General features: G+C 41.1%; 1 protein-coding gene across 2 annotated transcripts in view; it reads right to left on the reverse strand.

Annotated features, from left to right (window-relative positions):
* Nucleotides 1-23,551, reverse strand: part of alk (ALK receptor tyrosine kinase) — a 258,669-nt gene that overhangs the window by 222,163 nt on the left and 12,955 nt on the right. For both annotated transcript variants that reach the window (XM_034675246.1, XM_034675247.1), the window contains exon 2: nucleotides 8,191-8,304. The gene's annotated coding sequence lies outside the window, so the exon portion shown is untranslated. The remainder of the gene's footprint in view (nucleotides 1-8,190; nucleotides 8,305-23,551) is intronic.

The raw sequence follows: 23,551 nt of genomic DNA on the forward strand, positions 1-23,551 counted from the left end.
GCAAAGCTCAGGATGCCGCAGCATAAAGCCGTAAAGCAGTTCGGGCTTTGCAGATGCAAATCAACATAAAATGCTCAGAAGATCATGAATGTATGACTGGACTTGAGACTCGTCTAACTGCATCTGCCTGCATATGTGATAAAAACAATATTGTTTAGACTTCTAAGAACTGTATTTTGTTATAAATTGGATCATGTGTAATTTCAGCAGCCCTAATTGTAAATGCAGTTGAAGTTGTTACCAGATTTGCTTCTATTTGGTGAGTGGTGCAAGTTTTATAACACAGGTTGGTTGTTCAATACAAACAAAGTCAGCAGATCACTTAAAACAAGGCTTGTAAATGCTGCTGGTAATTCAATGAATGTGCTTAAAGGGGAAATTAATGCATAGTGAACACACAGTTAAATCTAGCTCCTGTCAGTAATTAAGTGCTGTGTTTCCAGAGTGGCCAGTGGTTGTGACTGTGTTAACAAGAGTGTGTGATTGGTTAATGAGCCCATCTGACACCATGACCCTGACCTCCTTCATCAAACTGAGCACAGATTGAGCGGTGTGTTGTGTTGCACAGCCGCAGGTCATTGAGATGCTGGCTTCCTGGGCCATCTCTGTTTTGTTTAAAAATGAACAAGTCAATTCCCAGTAACTATTTGATTACATGTTTAAAATAATGAGATGCTGGATTTGCACAGGAGGGCTTTTGACATCAAGTAAATTACATCTAACGATGTATGTCTCTTTGTAGATGGAGAGTAAAAACTGTGCTGACAAATTTCCCCCAGAAACCCTTTAACTGAGATGATGAATATGTTTATTTCTTGATTGCAATGAGATTGTGTCTGGCCCAGCTTATTTATGTATCCATTAGACTTTTTATGGCCTCAGTGTTCAAGGAAATTCATTTCCGCTCAAGGGAACTGAATCTTCCTGTCAAATACACACTGATGAATGGAAGAGTGGTTTGTGGTTTTTGATGAAGATTAGGCGTGAGAGGTGTTGATCTAAACACTTGAAACACAGAACTCTGATGTTGTTGTTGAGGACACAAATTAATAAGTAATTGCTTATTTCATTGCTCGTTTTTCTACACCCACCGTGGGGTGATATTAATCAGATTTTGCAATTTTTGAAAAGAAATTCAATTTGTTCTCTTTCCTGGTTTTGAGATTAGGGATCAGTTTGAATGTGATCAAAATTCAATAAGCACAAAGAGGAGGCATGCCTGAAAATACTGAGGAAGATGGAGTTGAACAGTTTTGGCTGCATGTGACACTTCCTGATTCTAGATCAGAGGGTATCAAAGTTGAATGTCAAGCAGGGTATTTCTTGTGAAATCTTCTTTCATATTATTCTGAACATCTGCTCCTCAAAACTACAGACGTATCAGGGGTGCTTGCAGGGGTCATAAGTTCTCTACAACAGACTCTGCAAGTATTCAGGATGATGAAAAAGCTATGAACAAAACCATAAAAAGCTTTTTCCTTGTAGTATGTTTCTAATCCCTTTCACTGTTACAAAGTTTACAGCTGATACGGCCAATAACAACTCAGCCAGCTGTAATAAGCAGCCGCAGTATGTTTTAGTCAGCAACTTTTTTAATTTGGTCTTTAAATTTCTTTTCTGAGACAGGAACCTCTTTAAATTCATCTCACAATCCAACATCGAAACAAATGTACGACCACACAAGCACTGGAGCATGGAGCAAGTGGCATAGGAGTGAATTTAGAAGCAAAGAGCTGCCACACATTAAACTTGTTAACCGAGGCTTTAGTTTCCTGAAAGGTATCAGACTGCCTGAATTTGAACACAATAGAGCCTCCTCCAGGCAGCTTAACCCCTGCATACAAAGATTGGATATTGGATAGATGGTGCAGATTTGTTGACAATGGCTGTTTTCGAAACGGCCTGCTACATAGGCTACTACCTACATACTGCGTTTGATTTTAGTATGTAGTATGACTGTTCTGTTCCGTCTGTTCTGCAGGATGTTGGGTCAGACGTCGCTGGATTTCCGGTTTTGGAAAGCGGAAAACAAACGGCCAGGCTGATAGAGAAACTAATTCTTTAGCATCACTTATGATTTAAAAAGTTAAGAAGTGGATTATATGTAATTTGGTAGTTTTCACAGCACCTAAAAACAGAGTTCCCCCTTAAAAAAAGAAGAAAAAGGTGTAACGTTAGCGCTGTGCATTATGGGAAACAGTACATGAGAGAGACTGGTCTAATGCATACTGAGACATTTTCCCAAATCAGTAGACATCCGGGAAGTTTTGGCATACTACAGATTTTGCTCTTTTTCACATACTACATACTGAATTTTGGCCAAATCAGTATGTACTGCTAGTATAGTAGGCAGTTTCGAAAAACAGCCAATGTTTATAGGAAATGCTCACCTGGCATGTCTGGCTTCCCTATACCTTTCAACAATGTCTCTAGGTTTTGGGATTTTATTCTGGGATGTGCCGTCCACAGAGTGTGCCCAGTAATGTGTCTTGTATTGGCTCCAACTTCACATGCCTGCTCAGCCCAAATACTTTAAATTGTGGATATCATGGTGTGTTTAATACAGCTGTCATTTCTAAGTTTGTGCAGTTTGTGGAAAACCTTTAGTAGATAATAACAAAAATGACAAAATACTTGAATCCACTTGACTGTTTTGTGTGAAATAACAAATTAAAACAAACAATGTTCATTTCAGGATGAGTTGGTCAGAAGGATCTCATCCAATAGGCTCATTAACACAGATATGACAGTTTACCCAAGCTAGCATTCACTATTGTTTTAAAGCTATAATTTAATTATCATTATCCACAGTCCAAATAAAGTCTATCTAGTGATGTGGATGTTGATTAATGGATAAAATGAACGAATAGGTCGGCATGTCTAACTTTATAATTAAGTCTGCCCTCTCTGTTTCTTGATTTCAGCAGCATCCCTCCTTGTGTTGATGACTCCTTTCATTCTCGTATAAATCCATCAGCTGCAGTTCCCTCTTTATTTTGCCTCAGTACCCTCTTCTCAACAATCAACTCTTCCGGGCTGCTTCTGTACTCTGTGTGAGCACACAATGGAACCTTATAAACGCCTCTTGAGTGAACATTTAACAGGCACGGCTGAATTTGTTCATGGCTGTGACCATGTTAAAGCTCAAGCCCTCACTTATTGTCTGTGTTGATTCAAGCCAGGCATTTTAAAGTGTTCACAGCTTTTCTTTGCTAACTCGATGGACATTTCCCTCAGGTACACTACACATGCATGTTCTCCCTTCTGTACTCCTTGAAGCACATCTAACCAGATGAGCACGCTCACATGCATATGCTTCATATTCATACTCTGCAAGGTAGGTACACCAAGCTTATTGCTCCCACTGCAAATGTACCCACATTACCAAACCACCTCTCTGTTGCTGTACAGATTGGCCAGACAGACACGTTGTTGATAGGTGCGTCTTTTTTGAATACTTTTAAGTGGGTTTGATTGCATTCCCTTAAGCAGCATCTTTTTCACCAGTAACATTTTCACCCCAGCATTTGTAACACACATCCACTGTAATATTCCTCTCTGACACAGCCTGTGATTGACTTCACTCCTCAGTCCATATTTATGGCGTTTAAAAATAATCTTTGACAGAGAGGGTGCACAGGTCTAGTTTTCACTTAGACTACTTTAATCGCTTATGCTCACAGGTCAATATGGAAGTTTTGATCAATGATACAAGGTACTCAAAACTAAACTAACACTTTCAAACCCCATATTTCAAAAATGTGCATCAACAAGCAATTTCAAGCTTAATTTCGCAGATGCCTTTATTATTTAATTGTGCTGCATTTTCAATAATTGAATGCATCTCTAACACTGTTTCCAGTTTACTTCAGAATGGGAGATGAAGTGTGTGTGATGGCATAGTTCACCACTTTGTGTTTGAAGTAAGAGACACTGAAAATAGTTTTGAATGTGCTGTCTCTTCTGTTACAGTAATCGGATGTATTTGTATTTCTAAACTCCTTTGAAGGTGTTCTTGCATCATTCTGATACCTGCACTCTCTGACACTCTGTGTATGCACACTGCAACATGTTACAAAAACAACCTTAACCCTTTTTGTTTGCCTAGATCCAGTCATTGCCTTGCACATGCCTTGATTGAAGCTCCTGTGAGCTTTTTTGCATCCTCTGAAAAAATAAAAACTGTGTGAATGGAACAGTGGGAACTCAAGTGGGGGTTGGAGGAGCTGAATGATGCAACTCCAGGAGGATGCCATATTTAAGCACCTGCACCACTGCTCTATCTTTTATACCCCTCTGCCTTAGCAAATGTGTTTTATTCCACTGCTGTGTCTCATTACACAAGAACAGCACTACCAGCTGAGTGAGGCAGATGTTCTATTGTAGAGCAGGGCGACTCATGAAGTGGCTAGCATCCATCTGAGGGCTTCTGTTACAGCTGGCAGCCGCAGCTGAACCGGGACGATCCATCTTGATGAAGAGAATAGGTCTAGAGCGAGAGAGATGGCGTATGGGAAAGGGTTTTGCGAATCAGAATGGCAACAGGCTGCCATGCTGCTATTCCCTTGAGGGCCGATGACACACTGTAGATGTGAGGCAGAAGGCAGCTCAGGTCAGAGGGCTCTGACACATCACTGACACACATGGCAACCCAGTCAGGTTACCAGCACTTCAATGCAACAAAGAAAGTTGGCTTCCAATGTCATCCTAGCAATTAAAGGCTGCTCTTAGAAGCATCCAGGTGGGAGGGAGGGGGCAGCTGGTGGAAAGTGTCCAGTCGCTCTGTGTTGGCTTTTGTGGAAGGCAATAAATGCCAGAGGACAGCAGATGCTGCAGGGAAAGCTGAGATCTATCACTGCCGCCTAAAGCCATGTTTGTCAAGCTGTGTGTTGAGACCTGTCCTCTTCCAAAGCTTTTTCTAGCATCCTCTGAAGCTTTCGCCACGCAACACGACAAATACTAACCTCTTAAAAATCCCCCTGAAGATGCTACACTCATTCAAATGTCTAAACTTCTGGGATTGTGTAATCACTTGCCCTCAAGTATAGAAATCCAAGACACAAATCAAACTGCACAATAAGCTGCTGCCACAGAGGAGTACAGTCTGATATTATTCTAATGCAAAAAAGGTAGAATGTGTGTGCACAAGTATTTTGTTCCTGTATGTTTTAATCAACATTTGGCAGCGTTTGTGGTTATGACAAATTAATGTTTTTCGCTCAACTGTGCCATCACTCATTTAGAGCATTTGTTGTCATCAAGCTTTTACTACCCAGATGTGATCATCTCTCCTCCAGCAAAAACATGCTTGCTGCACGAATCATAATAAAAAAATCTCTGCTTCTGGTTGCTAACATGCTAGAGGTGAGTGGTTAATGCTGTCATCGTAAGAAATAATAGAAAATGTAGTCAGCAGTCGACATGATGGATTGATTGATTTAAAAACGGTGTGATGATCCATTTTCTAACTGACACCAATTACAGTGGGGTCCACTGCAGGCTGTCACAGCCACAGGCAGTCAAAGGAAGGTCCCAGGGTTTTACAGTCAAGGATGTGTTTCATAAACAGTCGGGTGACAGTTTGGTGCTGGCGGGACTTTGAATCATCACTTACAGGATGACCTGCCATCCCCAAGAGATTGGAAAGGGGCACAAAATCATGCTGGAGCTGTCGCCATCGAGTGATGTGAATAGGTTTTGAGAGTCTGACGTGACACTGAGGCACAAGTGTGCTTCTGTGCTTTCTTAAGAAAATGCTCACACCCAGAGCTAAAATACATCGCTGAAGCCTACAGATCAAATCTCTCACAACTAAGCCTTCTTTTGTCAATTTGAAATTGTCAGTTTTGACTCAGCCCTGTCAGCTTCAGGCATTACTTGACTTTCTTCACCACCTACAATACAAGCAGCTTTGTAGGGTTAGTAATCGTCTCTTGCCTTCCGATTTGTTCACATTCAGGAATCTGATGGGTATGGTACACAGCTCTTATACATAGATGTTTATATGTGATCATCTTTCAATAATACATTTAGAAATATGCTTGTACGGTTTGTAAATCTCGGCCTTTGAAACTGACAGATCTATAACACATGCTTGAGGGTGCACAGCAGTTGAAAATGAGGGTATGTTCAACCCCATTTTGTTAAGTCTCACAGTCTGGGATCAGAGTAGGTGCAAGGCACAAAGGGGTCGGGATAAGTCTCTTGGTTTTTCATCAAAGTGATTTGGGGATAGCAAAAATCAAACAAATCAGACCCTCATCTCCCAATCTCTTTTAAAATAGACCGGCCTCACTTCACTTCTCACAGGTCCACACTCCCATCAGCCACTCCATTTAACTTAACACGGCCATATGCATCTCAAAATGAGGACCGGTGGAGCTTCAGTGAATCTCTGTGGATGCATCAAGATGAGTGGAAATGTGATGTGAGCTGCACATATGTGCAGGAAATTACTGAGAATTGACTCTGGAGCAGGTTATTGTTTGTCAATTTTGGTATCGATTCTGCTGCCTCCACCAGTGTGCCTGACAACATCTCATTTGGTATCTTTCATACTGATTTGCTACATGTCTCATCTGTTTTGTAAGGTGCACTACGAGATTGGATAATTAATTAGCTCATAAAATCCAATATTGATCCACAGGCCTGATATCTGCACAAAAAACATTAATAATAATAAAAGCCTGTATCTAATAAAGTTTCTTGTGCATGTGAAATATGTAAGTGATTTCTTTGTAATTTGTAACAATACATTGTTGAAGTTTTTAACATTGACCAGCAAAATGCTAAAGTAAAAATATTAAAGGGGTATAAATGTTACAACAAACACCTGAAACAAAACCCAAAACAAACTCAATAAGGTAGGCATACTGGTAATATCTAGGGATGGGAAATGATTTTCAAATATTCGTTCACTTTGTAAAAATCGAAGAGTTACTTCAAATATTTTCTCATTTTAAAAGTAAAATTTTTCATCATTTTTACCGGTGCCTGGTTGAAATACGGTATTCCAGCCAGATGGTGGCTATAGAGCATATTAAAGCTGTATGCAAACCGCATTAGCAAACAGAAGAAGAAGAATGCTAACTGCATTAAATAGCAAAAGAAGACATGTATTTCCAGAGACTGAGCATGGCTGTAAAATGTAAACACGCCACGCTGCGTCACAGAAACACTGACATAAAGATTAAGACAGACGCTGACAGTGCCTACTAATAGCAGCATCTCGTCCTGCTGCTGGTTTACGTGACTGTCATACAAACGGGCTGTAATGGAACAGGTGTGTGTGTGTGTGTGTGTGTGTGTGTGTGTGTGTGTGTGTGTGTGTGTGTGTGTGCGTGTGCGCGTGTGCATGTGCGTGTGTGTGTGTGATTATTCGAATAATCGTGGATTAGATTCCAATGATTATCAAATAGTATTTTGGCTTGAAATGCCTATCCCTAGTAATATCACATGTAAAAATTAAGCAGAACCTAATATTGAAGTCTGCTTCAATAAGCTGCTTTTCCTAAGCTGCTGTATTTCTTTTGGAGAAAGCTTCAGTGTAGTCGAGCTTAATTTAATAATGCAACTTATTTCGATATGCCACAGAAGTAGCTTTTTAGCACTGACAACAGATCTGCGTAACAAAATCTCCATTATGTCTGTATTGTAGAGAATAACCACCACCATATTATTTTAGTTCTGACTTCAGTATTTCAGCACTCTGATAACTCCAGCGTTGTTATAAAGTTTAGAACTCAGACAAGTCTTTGCTTTGGGGAGAAAGCTGATGTGGTTAAATTGGTGCACATGGGTGACAAGAAAAGGAAAGGAGTAATATGGAGGCTTGTTCCTTCTGCTGTGTTTTATCACCTTCACCACAGTTACATACTTGACTTCTCACAGAGGTTAATAAAAACTAATTCTGTTCGACTTTTGGCAGAGTACAGATATTTTTATTATGGTCACTGGAAGTTTCATCTATTTGGAATCCTGGAATGGGCCATGGAAGCCTGATCAACAGACACCCAGCTTTTGATGATGCCAGTGCTGATGGTTTCGGGCAGGCAAGACAGAGACGTTTATGCAAGTGGATAGAAAGCTGATGCCAGGTGTCATAGTTTATTGGGAGCAAAGAGTCTTTAGAGGACAGATGCGCATTAGCCTGTCCATCTGTCTGAGCAGGGCTGACAATGTCTGACTCACCTGACACTGGCACAGAGTCGTTGGGGAAGCTCAGGTCGTCCTCAGCTACCCAAGAGAAGCTCCAGTACCCTCTAGGAATGCCAGCAGCGGTCCTACTACCAGCCAAAGGTTCACCTGCAAAAAAAAGAGAATCCACAGCTTACTTTCAGAGTGTGTATCAGATACATTCGATCAAAAAACTTGTATAAAAGAACAGAATATTCTTCAAGATTTTTTTAGAAAGTGTCATGTCTAGTGGTGGTATTGAAAAGATCAACACTCAGCACGAACCAAAAGGATAAAGGGGAGTTTCTATGACAAAATGGAAGCACTTTTGAATCCTCGTGGGTGCAGGTCAGGATGCATTAAGTAAGGGATAATGTGTGGTTAGCAGGTTGTTAGTGGAAAAATAACCCAGACAGGGTGAGACATGACCCAGAGGTGAAGTGGACATTATTGCGCTTATTGCCCAGCTACGAACTTAAAACACAAACAACATTGATTAAAAGACTATTTTATTGATTTAAAGTGATTTATGTGAACAGTTTTTCAAAAATAGTCCCAGTAAGTCCACATCAGTTAGCGATCAATGGTGATGGATTCTTTTCTGCCCGTTGCAGTCGATTTAACATGAAACTGTCCTCATTGAGCTCTCCTTCTCTGAGCTCTGTGGTTCACGCACCTTTAAAAATAAATAAGCCACATTGTTTACCAATATGATGCTAACGGAAACTTGCGGTTTCCCCTCACCTTACGGTCTATGGTGTCAACAAGCAGAAGCTGAATGTGCCGGAACTCTTTTTGGCGGATTGATTTAACATGACGTGTGATCAGTTCGCCTCTGGTGTTGCTCATGTGAGTGAAAGTTAAGGGATTTGACTCAATCAGAATCAAGCATCTTACACAACCGGAAGATCAGGAAGAGAGCTGAGTCATAAGGATGCATTCATTAATTAATTATCTAGGTGTACACCTGGACAAAAAGTTAGACTGGTCCCTTAACACAGATGCACTCTACAGGAAGGGGCAGAGCCTCAGATCCTTAGACATCTGCAGAAAGATGCTGCAGATGTTTTATCAGTCTGTGGTGGCAAGTGTGTTATTCTATGCTGCAGTCTGCTGGGGAGGCAGTATAAAACACAAGGATGCGAGGCGACTGGACAAACTAGTGAAAAGAGCTGGTACTGTGATTGGAACCAGGTTAGACTAACTGGGGGCTGTGGTGGAGAGATGCACACAGAAGAAGCTAGAGGCCATTCTAAATTACACAGATCATCCACTTTACAACTTCATTGTGGTTTACCAGAGAAACAGCGGCAGTGGACGGCTCATCTCTCTGTGCTGCAGGACTGAGAGATACAGAAAATCATTCGTCCCTGCAGCCATTAGGCTTCATTACTCTCTAGCCAACGGGAGATGAGCTGACAGACACCTGAATTACTTGTTTTATTTGATTTTTATAATTTTATCTGCCAGACACCTGAATTTCCCTTCGAGGATTAATAAAGTACTTATATTATATTCTAATGCTTGACAGTTTATTTAGCACACATTCAAAATATGAAATCAGAAACTCAAATGTGAGTGTACTTTTGTACTTTTTTTGCAGAACAAAATGTATCCTACATCAGTGCATCCAGGGAGTTGTCTTGATATTAATGTTTAATTTTTGGATAAGAAACTTTAAAAAAAAATGATATACCCTCTGCTTTGTGTTTGAAAATGAATAAAGATTTAATGATTCACTAATTTAGAAAACGTTCTTATTTAAGAAAAAAAGATTAACAAATTTTGAATACAAATAAATAGTTAAAAATACATTGATTCATTTTAAAAAGTTTGAAAATAAACACATCATGTTTTGTGCTTTGTGGGGCATTCTAAAGCCTTTGATGTGATGATGATGTGTTCTAAAAACAATGTTGTGTTATAAAGCCTGTGATGCGTTCTATGATGCACTGTGATGCAGATTATTTTCTCTACATACAGTAAGCTCAGAGCCTACTCCAGCAGTCCTTTCAGTCCAGCCACCAGAGCGAGACACATAGAGACATAGAGAGAATCAGATCATCCACGAGTATTATCAAAATGAGTACAAGTGTGAAGAAGAACGCCAGAAAAGGCAGAAACAAGCTAAAGAGACAAGTCATCCTGTGCCCCTTAAACCTGGGAGAAGACTCCAGCACAGAAATGACAGCTCAGCTTGTGGACCAAGAGGTTTCAGTCCTCCAGGGTCAAATCAACCCAACAGAACAGGGAGAAAAGGAACTGGAGCAGGCAGTCCAAGCAGCAGCCTGCGAACCAGACATACAGGAGGAACCCCGTCCTGTTGAGGAAGCCGAGCCAGGCATTACAGAGTCCCCTCCACCTGTGATCCATTGGAAGTTCTCAGATCTTCTAGAAATGGCCAAGAAGGACAAGGTGTCAGGTGTCAGCATATCAGGTCAGGTTCAGATCCCTGAGCTTGATCTGCAAAGGCTCATGAGCAAACAAGACGAGGTGGACAGACTTGAAGGAGAAAATTGCACAATTAAGACCGCTTTGAACAAGGCCCAGCAGGACCTGCTGAACAAGACCCGCCAGTGGGAGGAGGAAAGATCCCAATTGATGTCAGACAAAGAGGAATCCTGCAGATTGAAGGCTGCCCTGGACCAGGCACAAAAGGACCTTGAGATCAAGAAGCAGCAGTGGGAGGAGGAAAGATCCCGTCTCTTGAAAGAGCACGAGGAGGAAACCCACAATTTGAAGGCTTCCCTGCACAAAGCCCAAGAGGACATAAGGGACCAAACATTTGAGTGGGAAAAACAAAAGTTCGAACACCATGTTGGACAATTGGACCTGCGGACACTTAAACACCACTGGGAGGTGCAAAATACCAATATTACAGCAGAGCATGAACAGGAAACTTGCAGGCTGAAAACCGCTCTCCGTCAGGCCCAAGATGACCTGTCCAACCAGAAAGGCCTCTGGGAGGAGGACAAGTCAAGACTCCTTCAAGAGCAAAATGAAATCTGCAGAATGAAGGTCTCCCTGAACCACGCCCAAAAGGAGCTAGAAGAAGACCGTCTCCAGTGGCAGAGGGAGAAGGCCTCTCTGCTTGAGGCTATCGACACCATCAAGCAGGCTCTGGAGAAGCAGGCAGAGACCACCAACTCAGCCCACAACTTGATGGACAGACTGAATAACTTAGAGGGTCAGCTAGAAGAGGCTCAGAAGAAACCAAAGAAGTCTTGGAGAAAAAGGTTCCTGGGAATCTTTAAAAAAGATGTAAAAACCACTTCACTGGATCCTGACCCCCCTGACCAAGAACATTCATCCCCTGGACCCTCCTCTCACACCGACTGACCAAAAAGAAAAACAGTCCCCACTGTAACCCTTGTCCTTTATGTTGCATCAAAAAAATAACTAAAAATAAAAAATATTAAATTCAAAATAGATTTTGTTCACCCTGTATGATGTATAAGTTCACACATTTCAATATAACTTTAAAAACGTCACAATGCATAAAGTGTTTGAAAAAAGCTTTTGAAGTAATTACAGGTTGTGTCCAATCAGAAAAAAAATTATATTTACATTATTTATATTTTTAATGTATGGTGGTGTTTCATTATGAAGTTATACCGCCAACTACTGGTCTGGGTTGCATACTCAGACGTTGTCAGCCTGTTTATATGTAGGCAGTTCTCCTGTTCATTGGCGTTGACTCAAAATGAATACTTCCGGTTCTTACTCATGCATTTTGAGTGATACTAAAATGTTTTTTCTCAGAAATTAATTACATTAACTTAATTCATCTCAACTTAGGACATAACATGTTTTAAATGTGTAAATCTTGCAGTCCTAAATGGTGAAGTGGCAATAAAAAGAGAACTAAGACAATAAATGAAATATGACTTGAGCAATAATTTTCAGGCCATAAAGCACTTTTGTTGTCAGCTAACTAAGGGAGCTGATGTTAGGGTTGTTATTCTCAGTGAATATAATGATAAAATAAGTTTAAACTGGGTTCGATTTTTGGGAGAGGTGGAGTTTATTGGAATAATCTTCAAATAGATGCCAGTGATTATCAAATAGTATTTTGGATTGAAATGCCCGTCCCTAGTTTTGACACAGCCCAGATATACACATGTTCATATAACATCATGGACATCAGCGGTGGCTTGGTGGTTACGTTCTTATTTCCATAAACAGATGAGTGTCATGCACCCTTCCTGAAAATGCTCTATGTTCTGTCTCTGCTGGATGTGATTTGTCTCCTCAGCACTGACACAATGAACTTGAGAAAATTGTTGAAAAATAAAGTCCAAGGGCCCGTATGAATTAGTTATTGGATATCAATAGACTGCATAATTACCTCAGGACAGGTTTGTGTGATTTTGTTTGACTCCGTCCTCACCTTCCAAACTCAGACTAATTATCCCAAGATCGAAGACAAGTCCCTTACAGTAAAGTAGATGCACAAACTTTCCCTTATACTTTTGAACCCCCTCCACTATCTCTCTTCCTCTGTCACAAGTCCATGGATAATTAGTAAACAGTCACAGACCAATACACTGCTGCCCTGCAAGGAGACTCCATACGCGTAAATCCTGCAGTCATTTCAAATGAGCCTTAAAGAGCGATTCATTGTAAACCCTGACTTTCATGGCACTCAACAGAGCACATTTTGGTTTTGGCCGAAGAAGAGACAACTATTGTCCAATACATCTAATGACAATATGTTAATTCTGTACTATAACAGTGAGACGGTAAGCAAAGGTAAGTCCTTCCAGATGAGGACAGAAAAGATAGACAGGTTCCTCATTACACTTTTAAGAAGAATGATACTGGACATGAAACCTCATCCTTACAATGACAGCTTGTGTATTTTAAAGTCTAAATGGAAATGCTAATAAAAGTGGCATGCTCCAAAGTTGAAAGAAAGGTCAAGCACTATTTCATTGTGTTTTTCTATTCCGTGATTTTATTTTCACTTCATAAATGGTGGATAACGTTAAACATGGAACTAAGAGATGAGAATAAAATCGATTTTTTAACCACAGGCAAACATATCTACGGCTGTATATGAGAAACAACAACTGGTTGAAGGATCAGTGTCTCACACCCACCAACATCCCAGATGGTTCAGCGATAGAGGCGCGTCAATAAACGGAAAACTATCACAGCGAGTACAACTGAAGCGTTTTAATAGAGAAGTGGAAAAGGTTGATCGTAGTACAAAGATCCTTCAGGTTAACTTTCAAAGTCTTTTGAATATGAAAGCACTGGAATCAGGCAAAAATGTCCTTGAAAGAAAAAAAATCCTCCTCATGAGTTGATGTCTGAGTGAAAGAGAAGGTCTGTGCATTCATAAGCCTTTCGACTTGTAAAGACATTCTGTTGTGACAGTTGTTTCGTTTTTTGTGGCTAGGTGAGAGGAGCAGATCGAGGCCCATACAGAGTGTGTGGTTCAGGGTCAACAGCTGTTGCTGCAGGGGAAACTGGCTGGCTGGTTGGATACTGCATTAGCTGGCAGGCTACAGCTAGGGCAGTCTGGCTGCCCGGTAGCCACAGCTGCTAATTGGCTGAGGAGTTTTCAGACAAACAGATATGCCGCAGGGGAACTGACTGGCTGACTGACTTACCAGCTGTTATGTGAGCTAGCTAGCTGGCTGGATAAGTGAGTATCATAAGAGTGGCATTTCTTGCTGTTTGTTTGGCAGGTTAGCACTGGTCTTCATATTAGATCATTTTGACCCAAGCTCAGGACAAGAATGCCCGAGGCAGACATATTACAGTGGCTGAAATGGAAAGACTTTTTTCTACACATACACGCTAGTGCTGCAAAAAAGTGGTGAAGGTGTTGCTCTACATGTCTGTGGTAAAGTTGGTACAGAGTTTAATTAACAGCCTATGTACCATGCCATGCTATGAAATACAACACTTACTGATGATAGAAGTTGTCAAAATGAGTCTTGACCAGTTTTAGCCTGAGGAGGCGGTACACTGGACAACGCTGTTAAAGTTTCTGCACTTCTATTATTCAGTCTATCTCTCCATCACCATGGATCAGTAGTCGTACATCAGGCCTCTGTGGCTAAGTTATCCTGGCCTGTTTTAAAATGTACCTTTAGAAAATGACACTTAATATTCAGATCAATTAGATTATGATGTATTGGTTAAACTTCTCCTTAATCACCAAGTTTCTCAAAAAATGCACTCCTCTCCATATCACCCACTCGTCACAGCGGTAGTATAGGTGGCTATGGTTTCCTTTTATCAGAATAAATAACCTATACAAGCTATACAAGTATGTACATCCTGTATCCCCCTTGGTGGTGCTATTTTGAACATCACTCTGGGAGGAGACACCACACAGACCCAGAATATGCTGGAGGGATAAGATACCCTACTATTTTGTAGCTGGCCTGGAAACAAGTTAGAGAGCTTCAGGAGGAGGTGCATGATATGAATAAAAATGAGGACAACCTTGCTTAGGTTGCCAACTCAACCCGTAACACAAGCTGAAACTTGATCAACTGATGACTTTATATTTAAACTGGATTAAAAACTTTTTTGCAGTATTCAAACTTTCTACTGAAATTTTGTCAATAACCAAACACATGAGCTGTGGATACATCAGAGTAATTAAGGGTAGTGGTCCCATTGAATATTGCCAAACAAGCTTGGTGTAGGGATGGGCATTTCAAGCCAAAATACAATTCGATAATCATTAGCATCTATTCGACGATTATTCGAATTATCACCCCCCCCACACACACACACAGAATTTTTACAAAGTGAACCAAAATTTGAATATTGGAAAATCATTGCCCATCCCTACCTTGGTGTAGGCTGAAATTAAAAAGAGTGATACAAACTGAATACTTGAGCCCTGAGAGAAATTTGTGCGGCCTTTCGCTATCTGCTGAGTCCGTTTCTGATATGCTGATGTTTTCACCTTTCATTCATTGTTGGTAAAACTGCATGCTACAGTGAAATGTATATGTGGAAGACGACTAATACACCATAACATCTTTGCACATAAAAGATAAATGCACTATAAGTTGAGTCCGGCATATAAACTATAAGAAATCACACAACTAAGGATAAAAATAACTTGTGGAAGTTATTTGAAGTAAAAAAGGTGGCATCAGCAGTCCATAAACCAGTATCTGATGTCACAGGGGCTGTCTCTGGTTTTCAATACAGTCTATTGTTATGCACTCATGGAAAACATGATTCTTGTCAACACTGTCACCTGCATGAGTTTGGCCATAACAAACAAATCCACTTCAGTGCGCACAGTCAGCACTTCGAGGCAGTTCACCAGCACAGAGGAGAGTTTACTCAGCTCACTGAACAGTCCCACCCACACTCTGAGACCCTTCAAATGCTTACTGGATTAATCAATGAGCCTTGACTCAAACTGTCACTCTTTTTCTTTGCTTTGCACAAACATACATCTGTCACTTTTATTTATTAATTCATTGTTTTGCCGCTCCGTAATTCAGAAGTTCATATCCACATTGTTTGTTTCAGTGAGATTGAGATGGATAGTCCTAAAGGAGGAAAACATGGGTCACTCCAGAACAGGAGGAGGACACAGTGCAACAGAGAAAGCAGGAGATGAACAAACTCTGTTAAAGGGACAGTTCTGTTTGTGATTTATGTAGTGCTTGTGTGCACTGTTTCATGACAGTGAAATGATCCAGAAATGACACCACAAACCAATAAAACAGAGAGAGGGAGCAAGTGCAGGTAGTGGATCAGTGGGTCCACTCAAGACCTGACAACTGATGTGGTTCTTACTGATATCCCATGGATTCTCAAATGATCTATTTGAAGTTGTAACAGTATTTCTTACATGTTGGTTATGAAAACTTGCCTTGCACATTGGAGCCCAGCTTGGGGCAGAGAAATGAAGCTGAACAGCGTAACAAAAGAACCGGAGTATGAAGGAACTCCAGCTAATTAAAAGGGAAATTAGGAACCATCCTTTCTCGCTGCTGGATTTTCATACTCCTTGGCCTCCTGCATCACAGTTGTCCTCTTCTCTTTGCCCCTTAATTAAAGATTTACCTTGGGATACATACATTACTGCCTAAATAAATTGATTACCTGTCCGGGCCAGTGACGCGTCATTAAATGCTCGTCTAAGTCTGCCAGCACCACATCAGGCAGCCGAGGCCTTGAATTGGCTGCTCTCTCCGTGCGACAAAGGCCTGCATTGATTTCCATCCGAGGAGCCCTCATGTCTACTAAGCACTCCCAATGTTCATTAAGACCATCGCAGAATTCCACACACTGCTCCCCAACTCCAATAACACGTGTGTACAGCCATTTGTTCAACACACGTCTCCTGATCTCACTGGAAACCTTGACAGACTCAAGGCAGTAACCCCTTCCCTAATTGAACAGCCTTTCAACCTGACTATGGCGACTTTAAATAATTCATAAATGTCTCATTTTCATAAATAGAGGTGTCAAGTATTTCATAGGCTTTCATTTTATTTTTTACAAGTATAGTCAAGGTTAAACAGGGTTAAAGAGACGAGGCAGATTCCAAGATTTCATGCTAATATGCCACCCACTGTGCTTGTTGTTAGCTATTAGTGGGGGATGAGTTGTTACTAAGAGGCTTTCTGTTTGTCACAACATGCTGGTACAGTATTTTTTTCTAGATAAACCACTGTCTTGTAAACAAGCTGGGATTTTGATTTTATCTGCCTCTAAACCTGACAGCAGGTCTTGATAATGCAGCCATTCCTCTGCAGAAAGACGCTTCCCAATCCAACCCAGTTTACCTTCTTGAATAAAAGTGACAGGATATTACAAGCAAAGCAGGGTACACAACACAACATAATTGGTCTGCCGTCCAACTAAAGTCAGCAAAGGCTGTATTTTAGGATGGCTCCACAGGCTATCTTGTTATATTTTCCTGTGGTGTGAGGTATGCTGAGAGTGATTTTATCCTCCTTAATCTGCTCAGAAGACAATCTGCTCTAATATGAAATCATAATTCCAAAACATGTTCAGTATTCACAATCAGAAATCCTTTTGTGCAGGGGGAACTCAAGGGAAAACCAAGCACAAACACTCTATGGTTTGCCACTAAAACATGATAGCTAATCAGGAAGCAAGCCAGATGGAGAAGAAAGCACAACAAACACAGCTACGGATACGCAAAGTAAGTAAACGCAAAGCATATACTTGGAGTGCAGAAACAGGAGTATCACATAAAACATACTATAATCAAAGTGACAAGGAGAGGAGATGAACAGAATGTGTAACTGCAATGCATGTCCCAGATAACTAGCAGCTAGAGAAGTTAAGCTTTGCAAAGCCACAAGATATTTGGATGTTGTGCTTGTTGGTCTTAAAGTTGCACTTCACACATTAGAAGAAAACAACGGTTAAATATGTTATTTACTCATCATGTGTGGGGTCTCTCTCTAATTGGTTAAGATTTTAAAAATCATTAGACGCGACTTCCACCAAATCCGTGTCCTGTCCATCTCTGATCCCCTGCAGTCCGGCTCCGTGCTCTCTCATCCGTCAACACCCACCCGTTGCATTTTTCGTAATGCAGCACGGAGCAGGACCGCCGGACAGCTGGAGTCAAGAGACCAAGGTTTCTTGCGGTAATTACTGCATTGATAAATATCCTCCTCCTCTCCTCATCCATGTTGTCTTTCTGGTCCTCCGAAAAACCTCTGACCTGTTGACTCCAGGCCTGGCTCCGCTCATCATGACGGTTTGTTGTTGTAGTTAAGTGAAATACCATCTGGTGTTTTATTTTGAAAATTTAGCAGATGTTTTATTTTTGTTTTGGTGCCTGACTTCCTGTCCCTTTCCATCTTCTCTTTGCATATTGATGCGTCGTTCTCCGGCATCCGGCAAAAATAGAAGTCTGGCATATCTGATCTGTTGCGTTCCAGCGCGCCAGATCAGAGTCGGGCCGGAGCGCAACGGAGCGGATCCAGTGGGAGTTAACACATTGACTGGAATAAAAACCTATCAGATCTAATGATCGGAGACGGACCGTACACGGATCTGGTGGAATTTGGCCGTTAGTGTGGGCCAGCCTTCAGTCAGCGTCGACTTACAAGTAGTAGAGCTGGGTTACAGTATGAATAATAATGGACCACTTTTACCACAAAACCCTAAAGAAAGATTAGATTGTGTCTGAGAGTAAATCACACGGCAGTTTCATATTTCAATGCTCTGATTGAGCTGAACAGAGGTTGTGAAATGTGACATGTTTATTAACCTTTTTCCTGAGATGTTAAACAAGCAGTTCATGTAAATTAATGAGCTAGTGCTAATTCAGCCAACTTTACAATGATAAGAGGCTGTGTCAAAGCATGTGATGAAATACCAGCCTTGCCAAACACCGAGCCCTGAAATACCATCACAGGAATGCCTTCTGACAGCACTTAACAGGCTCCCCTAAGTAATGTGTGTTCATTTGACATGTGTACCCAGAATTCAGAGCAAGATCAAGCACTGTTTGGTCTCTCAAGACGAACACTGAATGATTATATCAAAGAAATGGATCACAAGGCTTCAGTCTAGAAACATTATCCAGAGGAAGAAAGGGCTGCGCTGTGACAATGAAGATGTCAACTGGGCTTTACTGATGCTCATTAGAGAGAATGATTTTGCTGTTGAACAATGATGCTCTCTGTTTTATTTTAGACTTATATATGCTGTTGTGTTTCTAACACCTCCTTAGATAGAAGGAAGCCAAGCACTCACAAATAATGCATACACACGACTACTGAAGGATAGCTAAAGTTGGAGAAAGTTTCCAAGCTTTATTCTCTTTGCTTGTAAAATAGAATTATTAGATGTAACCATTCAGTGATGAAGTAATAAGTAATTTTATATGTAAGATGCTTCCAAACTCAGAAACACATGCAAACATGTCAAACAAATCCAACAGCCTGAATGCACTGATAATAATTAAACTGCTTCAAAGATGTGGCCTTTCACAAAGGATGCAAAGCTTCGTTATTGATGCCAGAGAGGAAGATATGAATAATTAAGTCAACACAGCGTTGAGTGCCTGATGACGACGTCCACATGTCTACTGTGCCAAAACATGACTGTTCAAATTAGGGCACTTCATCGCGACTGTACTTGATCCATGTTATAAAGATCATTCCTTGGATGTGGGAATAAAGCAGCGTGCACGATAAAGTCAGTGTTTCGGTTTTCCGCCTTGGTTTCCTCATTTTTGGTTTTCGGTTTCAGTCAAGAATTTTCATTTTGGTGCATCCCTAGTTCAAATATAAATAAAACCTGCATAACTTTCTTGAGAAATAGTTTCTGATGGACAGAAAGCTTTGCTAAAGTAACCTCTGCTAAGTGTAGCTCTGGTCAGCTGTGCATGTAGCACTAGCTCCAGGCATCTCAGAGCAGCCTCACAGAACCTCCCCAGGAGCCCAGGTCTCCTGAGATGAAGAAAATATTAGGCCTGACATTCCCTTCACCCTTCTCCAATCTCCACCATGTCTTTGCCATTGCAGGTGCCAGAGTCCAGGTCAGACTCTCCAGGCTACAGTCATTTTAGCTTTACTCTCTGATACCAAAGTTGGCCACTTTCCCATCTTAACAGATTCAGGGTTTGCTTTTCTTCTCAGTCTGGTCAAAAATAAACCTTTCACCTCGCCCTACTAATTAGCGGCCTAAACCTGGAGCATTTCCATTAAAAAGTCTTCTTTTCTTTTTACAGTGCATTTTCCGTTAGTGGTGCAACGGATCATCGTTGATCTGTGATCCGTACGGATGCCTCTCCACGGATCGACACGGGCATGGTCCGCGGATCAGTTGATGAAAAAAGTTGCGCGTGTTCACGTGATGACCGCATGTTCAATCCACCCTCACTCATCAAGCGCAGCGGTAGACATGGTAAGTGAAGGAGCAGAGGAACTTGAAAACCCTCCTGCAACTTTTAAGTCACATGTATGGGAGCATTTTGGTTTCCCTGTGAAATACAGTGAATGCTGAATGTGCTTGAGCCATTATGAAATTCCGTCGAGCACCCACTAGACCAGAGGCCGTCAATACGCGGACCGCGGGCTGCATCCGGCCGCCTATTTGTGGCCCCCGAACTGTTACTCCTTCACTCTGTGTTTTGGTCGTGTCACCGCGTGTTTACCGGGACTTGTCTCCATGTCAATGATATGCAGACAGGCTGTTACTGGGTCACTTAAAGTCAACTGCTGCGAGTGCAATTTTTAACTTTCACTTTCGTTTATGGAGCAGTTCGCATATTGGCACTTTGCCAGCTGTAGGACCCTAGAATGCACGAAAACAGTGTGTTTAGTTTGCAGCTCAAAGAAAATTGGACGGAAAAAATCAGCGATTGAAAGAAGAATGGAGTGAAACTTTTGAAGTTCCTCTGCTCCTTCACCTGCCATGCCATGAAATGCAGTGAATGAGGCAGGACTGGGCCCACAGTAAATTTTGAGTTGATGGTTGTTTTTATTTAATGGGCAAAAGTTTAAAAGTGTTTTACAAAATAAATGGAGGACAAAGTTATATTTGTCTTTTTATTTTTTTTATTTTTTTTTGCTGATCCGAAAAATGATCCGATCCGTGACTCAAAACCGTGATCCGATCCGAATCGTGAGTTTTTTGATCCGTTGCACCCCTATTTTCCGTTAATGCAGTTGTTTTGGTCTGTCCTTGTCAGCCACTGTAGGTGACGCATTGAGTCATACTCCCATATCAACTCTTTTCTGCCTATTACATGGTTATACAGCCAGAAATGTCTTCCATGTAGAGAAAAGCAGAGTACCATGGAGTTGGGTCAATGAAAAACCTGAACTCAAACAAAGCTTTGGAGCAAAGGTTGAAGAGAGACGTCAGTAAGAGATACCGTGTAAGGAAAGAAGTCCAGATAAGTATCATGATTCTAAGATCAGTAAAAGGTTAGTTGGAAGAGTTTAACCTTTCATTTGGCCTTGTATAAAAAAGTTCAGTTACAGCAGCAGCAGCTATGACTCACAACTCATGAAGGCAATTAAGGCGCTTTAGTTCTGTCTTAAAGACATGAATCAAAGTCAATCACATCATAACACAGAGACAATATGTATCTGAGCAGACCTGAATGCTTCTATTTTCAACCTTTTTCATGGTAATTCACTTTCAAACCCACAGGTCTAATAAGGCTGGCAGATGGAGAAAAGATAAGAGGAGTGAGACTTTCCCTTGTGAGTTGTATTTTTCAGTTGAAGTCAAAATGTTGAGCACAAAGTCAAAATGCATTAAAAAACAAAAATCTTCCAGGCATTATACTGAACACTCAGCCCTATCACCTTTTGAACATGAATTCTGAAATCTGAACTTCATCTTGAAATAAGAAGCACTTCCTCCTCTCTTCTGTATAAACCAGAATGCCGACCATTTGCCACGGCTCGCAACTGTGGCGAAAACATTTTTTGCATTCCTGCCTCATTGACTTCTTTATAAAGCAATTTCTCTAAAGCTGCTTTTCTTTCAGTCCATGACAGCCATTCACAAAGCTTGTGATGTGTTGCACAATGTGTCTGTGTACCGTCTTGTGAGGTTTTATGTTCTTTGGTATTGAATTCTCAGTTTAAGACAGAGTTCAGATCTGCAAAACATCAACCTCTTCACCAAGTTTGTGTATTTTACTTCAAGGGTGAATCTTCTTGGCACATCATCAACTCATGTTCTTCTCTAACATTTGCAGATACATTAAATTTGTCAATTACTAATATCAGTAAATGATGATCATGAAGGCTGGTTTATACTTCTGCAGACGCGGACATAAGCACCACATACTTGTGCATCGATGTGTCCGTGTCGCGCAGCAATTCTCCGCCGAAACGCTTGAGGGCAGTGTGGTCTCTCCGATAGCCGGTCGCCTGCTTCCGGCCCCGCTACGATCTCTGTTGACTTTTCCACGGAGATTCAGAGCGTGTTCTGTTAATCTACAGCTGATACATGTTGCTGTTTATCATACAGACATGATTAGATAGAGAATAGAGAGGAGGAGAGGAAATACACGGCCGATAAGCGGAGATCCCGGTAGTGCTGTGAATGCGGGAAATACAATGCCGGTGAGCAGAACAATCACAGGGCTTGCGGCCCACTTTGATTCTACTAGTAGTTACATTTGGAGGAGGTGCACGTCAACTATACGTGCTAAGGCCTCTACGTAGGTACAGGAGCTACGCAGACCTTTGACGTAGCTTACACCGTCAATTCGATGCAGAAGTATAAATCAGCCTCGAGTCATGCATAAATCTTAACTGGTTTGGGTCTTCAGTTATGCCACATTACACATGTGCAAAACAAAAAAGGATGATTGCAAAAAAGGTAACAAGCAGCAATAAATCACAATATATGGAGTTGCAATACACAGTGATTAGCAAATGGTTAAAAACAGCAGTTTATATAGCAGCTGTATTGTAGCATGACTTCAGTATTGTGATAATATTGTAATTTATTGCTGCTTGTTATCTTTTTTGGTGCTTCTAGTGATTCATTCCCCTCATACAGTTCAGTTAATAATGTAAAGACTAAGTGGTAATACTGCCGGCATGGAAACTCAGATGGAAATGAACCTTAGCATCCTGCTGTTTGGGCTCTACAACATTAATTACAGAGCCCATCGTTTGTTAATTGCCTTCAAAGTGTTTGACCATGACGTTGTGGTGTTTGTTTCGTTACATCATCAAAGCTGTCACATCACCACCATCAAGCGAAATCAGGGTTGGTCTTTCTCAGGAGCTAAAGCTTGGATTGGTTTGTAGCTTGCACAGCCCAGGAGACGACTGACGCGTTGGTTTGCGAGGGTATAACGACCTAACTAGTTTGATAATTCATGCACATATGAATCATTTATCAAAGAGCACGTTTCAAAGCCCACTCTGCACAGAGGTGATAGTCATAAAGGTGAAATTACTGTCCTTTGGATTGCATTGACTAAGCCATTACCTTCAGGGCTCAGGATCAGAAAATCTGAAGCTATGAGACAGAACAGAGCAAAGAAAACATACAAATTCACACGTTTACTTTTAGATAGTGTTTTATGCTGATGCTAAAGAAACAGCGTTGCAGAAAATATGCTTTTTGGCACTAACCTAGCCATTACGTGAGCACTCTTCATTCCCTGCTACAAGGAGTTTTTTGCTTATCTATCAGCAACAAAGGGATGAAGTATGCACACATGCAGAATTATGCAAAAGTTATGAAGACAAAGCTCTGGGTCTTACTTTAGAGGGGAGGATTTATCATACCTGTAAACCTTCAGACCTAAAAAACAGGAAGGATTTTAAAGCCCGACCAGATCATTTGAGCTGCAGACACTTGATTGTATGCATACTGCTGACACTCTAAGAATTACAATAAATTGCAACTGCAA

The sequence above is a fragment of the Notolabrus celidotus genome, chromosome 22, assembly GCF_009762535.1.
Source record: "Notolabrus celidotus isolate fNotCel1 chromosome 22, fNotCel1.pri, whole genome shotgun sequence".
NCBI classification, from domain to species: domain Eukaryota; kingdom Metazoa; phylum Chordata; class Actinopteri; order Labriformes; family Labridae; genus Notolabrus; species Notolabrus celidotus.